Genomic DNA, 4931 nt, shown 5'->3' on the forward strand with positions numbered 1-4931 from the left:
CTTCAAATTTATTTACTTGTGTGTGTTTGTGTTTATGTGTGTGCGTGTGTGTGTGCGTGTGTGTGTGCATGTGTGCACATATACTAGGGCCTCTTGCTACTGCAAACAAATGCCACATGCTTCTGCCATTTTTTAAATTAATTTTTTAATTAGCTTTTTTTTTAATTAGACATACTCAGTATGTAAACAGCAATTGTTGGTATCATTCTTACTCTCATCCCTGCCCCCCCAAAAGGATCCTCCTCTTTGTGGATGCCAGCTGTTCCCCATGGGGAACGTGGGTTGTGCATTGTGGGATGAGCCATCAGTTATGGGTAAGAGGCAATGTCTCTGTGTGGAATGTCCCAACTTTTGGCTCTAACAATCTCCCCCCCCCCCCCCGCCTTTCACAAATTTCCCTGAGCCATGTTGGGTTCATTTTAGGTCTACTTCAGTGATGGGCTCTTCGGACCCTCTGTATCTCTCTATCTCCAGTTTTGTAGGAGTTGAGTGTCCCTCTGTGTCTATCTCCTTCCCCCTCGTGCTGATATCAGACTCACCAAGAAAGCAGCTCTCTTGCTCATTACCCCAGTTACTCTGTCTTCCAGATTCCAGCCAGGTCTCTCCATATTCCATACTGACAGCATATGACATCTTCATCAGTAGGGTCTTACCATAAACCTTTGGTGGGTAATCAAGTGCTCTGACAGAAGTCTGTCTTCTTTTAGGAAACCTTGTGGTTCTCTCTTATCAACAGCTCATTGTGGGTGTATCCTGGTACTGGGAGTTATAGGCCAGCGCCAAGGTGGGGGGAAGAAGAAAAGAAAACATAAAAGAGAAAGGGAGAGAGGAGAAAATTAAGGTTAGGCTTCATGTCACCTTCTGTAGGGCCCTTTGATTCAGGTGTTCCCTCTAAGATCCTGATGAGGGTTCAACCTTTTAGTCTGTCTTTCAGGTGAGAGGATTTTATGGTACCAGTTCCATTCGGGTACAATTTTGTGTCCCTCCCACCACCACCCTTACCCTCCCCTCCAGCCCCACTCTCCCTATTGTCCAGTCCTCAAGATGCCTGTTAGGTATGTGAGCATCTCGGGCTGATCCACGTTAGGAGCCACAGATGAGTGAGACCATGCGACAATTGTCTTTCTGTGATTGGGTGAGCTCACTGAGCATGAACTGTTCCAAGCTCGACCATTTTTCTACAAGTTTCATTGTGTAAAAATATGGAACACTTCACACATTTGCATATTGTCCTTGCACAGGGGCCATGCTAATATTCCCTGTATCGTTACAATTTAGTATATGTGCTGCCTAAGCAAGTACACTGCTGCCATTTTTTATATCTGGCTTTATAGGAGTCACTTGGGCCAGGAAGCTTTGCTAGTAAGCACCTTTAACCATTGAGCAATCTTCTTAATCCCTCCTTTATTTTTCTTACACTGGTTTGAATTTAGTCTTCTAGTTTCTTTTTTTTTTTTTTTTTGGTTTTTCAAGGCAGGGTCTCACTCTGGCTCAGGCTGACCTGGAATTCACTATGTAGTCTCAGAGTGGCCTCGAACTCACGGTGATCCTCCTACCTCTGCCTCCCGAGTGCTGGGATTAAAGGCGTGTGCCACCACGCCCAGCTTTTCTAGTTTCTTTTCTAAAAGCAATTATTAAGAGAGTTGTGAATATGTATATTATGGGCATGCCAGCACCTTTTGCCCTACACAGGAGCTCCAGATGACAAGAGCTATGCTGTGCATCTGGCTTTATGTAGGTACTGGGGAAGCTTTGCAAGCAATTGCCTTTAACTTCTGATCCATCTCCCCAGCCCGAGTCCTCTAGTTTCCTGAAGTGGAAGATAAGGTCATTGACTTGAGAGATGCTGTCCTCTGATCCAGGCTTCTAGTGTTGTACATTTCCCTTAAGCAAGCAAGTGGCTATCTCTGAGCCGAGGAATAGTCGCACTACAATCTGCTGTGCTGAATTGTGACAAATGAGTTTCTATTGTTTAAGCCATCAATCTGTAAGGTTTTGTCATGGCAGCTGGCGTTGAGTAATACACACGATCAAGAGGTCACCTGGTGAAAAGCAGACATTGAAAGGGAAGCAGAAGAAAAATAACTTTTTGGAGACAGAGACTGGCGCCCAAGCAGAACAAAGAGATGTCACCCTGCCTGCCTTGGCAGAACTGGCAATCTCACGTATGATGGGTGCCGCACCCTCTGCCTCTTGCCCAATCTAGCATACCTGGCTGGGCTGGCCTCTTTGGCTCAGCCACCCGAATCCATAAACCTATCAGGTCTTCCCCTTACATACCTGAGTCTCACAACAAAAGGCTAACCTAATTAACAACAAAGGGCTTGCCCTGTGCTAACTGTTCCCGTCTTACCGTTTTGGTGACCTGACTTTCCTCTGAACGTTCGTGTGTGCCTGGCTGAGGGAGTGGAGGGCTCTTGTTACCTGTCTGGGTACTTTCCTGTTCATTCCTCACAGGGATTCCATTTCCAGATGCCCTTTTCACTTTGTTATATGTATGATTTTTAAAAAAAAATATTTTAATTATTTATTTACTTGAGAGCTACAGACAGGAAGAGAAAGAAGAGGCGCGGGGGGGGGGTGAATAGGTGCGCCAGGGCCTCCAGCCACTGAAAAACTCCAGATGCATGTGCCCCCTTGTGAATCTGGCTAACGTGGGTCCTAGGGAATCGAGCCTTGAACGGGGGTCCTTAGGCTTCACAGGCAAGTGCTTAACCACTGAGCCATCTCTCCAGCCCTATGTGTATGATTTTCCTCCATACTTTCCAGATGTCTAAATTTCCCAGGGCTGGCCTTTGGTATTTCCTTGCTCTGTTACATGTATGATCTCTGATCTCTTCAGTCCTTTGCTCTTTCCTTCTCCTCCTCCTTTTCCTTCTTCTCCTCTACATTCTCCTCCTCTTCCTCCTCCTTCTTCTTTTTGAGGTAAGGTTTCACTCTAGCCCAGACTGACCTGGAATTCACTATGTGGTCTCAGACTGACCTTGAACTCATGATGATCCTCCTACCTCTGCCTCCCGAGTGCTGGGGTTAAAAGTGTGTGCCACCGTGCCCAGCCCTCCTTTACTATTTCTCAATCCTTTCTGTCCTCTTATGTGAAGGGGCCCTTTGATTCTTGGGCTTTGCCTTCCACACACGGGTGTGCGCCTCTGTGAGAGATTCTACCTCCCTTCTTTCCAGCTCTGGCTTGAGGCAGGTAGCCTCTTCTCTGGATTCTCATTTTCCCTAAATAACCTCACAATTCATAATCTCTCCCTAAATAAATTCAACAATTCATGATTTATCCTTCTCAGTCTGATTTTCATTCAATTCTTTGTTAAAATAGACAAGGACCCCAAAGTTGGGGTTCATCAGCATCACTATCAAGTCTAAATGGACATATACTTAATAACAGCATTCATATACTAAATAACACACACAAAAGTGATAGACCAGAGGGGAGGAACAGGTACTCACAGCTGTGAAGAGTCTGGGAACTCTACCCATCACCACCCACACCTGGCCATGCTAACCCTGGCCCTCTGGGACTGCTTTCTAGTATGGTCATTGGGTGTATGTCTGGGCTAAGGGGAGGGAAGCTCACCTTCCCCCACCCCATACCCTGCACAGGACCTAAGGCCCTTCCCTCATAAAACAGTTTCTCTACTCTGTCCTTGGCCCTCTCTTTTCAGCTTTCTGCTTCAGGTGCATGCATCACCCCCTTTCTCCCCTTCTCTCTCCTTCCCCTTCTCTCTCTGCTTCTCTGACTCCTTTCTACCTCTCCCCTGTTATAATAAAGTCTTAGATCTAAGAACCTGTCCATCCTGCCTCTCCATTGTGATCCACAAAACCTAACAAAAGCTGGCTGTTTTAACACATGTTAAGCACTTCAGTACGCGTTTTTCTGCTCCGGGCTTAGAAGAAGCCATTTCCACAGAAGCTCTGGTTTCCTTCAGAACAGAACGGCACAGGTTGACTATTCCTAATCCCCAAATCCCAAATACTGCATGTTCAAACTTTTTCAGTATCAGCATGTTGCTCCAGATGGAAAATTCCACACTTCATAATCAAACTGCAGGCATGGTAAAAAAAAAATACTGTATGAAATTACCTTCAGGCTCTACGTGTAAAGTGTACATAGACACATATGAACACATGCATCACGGATGAGTTTCCTCTGTTTGCATCTACAGGATATCTTAAATCTGTGCGAATATTTCAAAATCTGAAAAAAAAATTCCAAATCTAAAATACTTCTGTTCCCAAGTATTTTGGATAACCAACCTTATTTAAAAACCAAAGTTTACGCTAATTGTTACAGGAATGTTGTATTCCTAAACCTTTGTGGAGGTGGGGAAAATATGTGCATATTCAAACAAACTAAACATACGCTGTAAAGTGTACTGTGTACCCTCGCTGTTTTAGCAAACTTGCGCTGCTATGTAGCAAAATACCATGGATTAGGTAGCTTCAGTAAGAGAAATCAGTGTCTTACCATGCTGGGGCACAGAAGTCAAGTTCAATGTGCAGATTCCATGTCTGAGGAGAGTTATCTTCCTGGCCTTTGGTTGGACACCTCCTATCCTCAAGTGATGGAGAGGACCAGCTCTATTCTCTTAGAAGGACACTAATGTCATTATGGGGACTCTACCCTCATAATTTTGTTAGGCCTAATTGTCTTCCAAAGGCCTGTCATCTAATCTCATTCTATTTCAATATATAAATTTTGGATGAACATAAACATGCAGGCCTCAATAACGATATACACGTTTATTCTACATTTTCATGTCTATATATTGAACACTGAGTTCACCCGGGTCTCTGTAATTACACAGGACTGTAAACCTACTTCCTTCTCCAGTGGTGCACAGTCGACTCACCTGTCTTAGTAGCTTACCCGTTTGTTCTGTTCCTCCCTCTGTCAAAATCTTCTTTAATGTAAGTTCCGCTCT

At 44.6% G+C, this 4931-nt stretch overlaps 1 non-coding gene across 1 annotated transcript; it reads right to left on the minus strand.

Annotated features, from left to right (window-relative positions):
* Nucleotides 1-1196: 1196 nt before the first annotated feature.
* Nucleotides 1197-1302, minus strand: LOC123460435. Its single transcript, XR_006636998.1, has one exon. It is a non-coding gene; the product is annotated as a U6 spliceosomal RNA (small nuclear RNA).
* Nucleotides 1303-4931: the final 3629 nt, after the last annotated feature.

Source organism: Jaculus jaculus, chromosome 4 (genome assembly GCF_020740685.1).
Source record: "Jaculus jaculus isolate mJacJac1 chromosome 4, mJacJac1.mat.Y.cur, whole genome shotgun sequence".
Lineage (NCBI taxonomy): Eukaryota > Metazoa > Chordata > Mammalia > Rodentia > Dipodidae > Jaculus > Jaculus jaculus.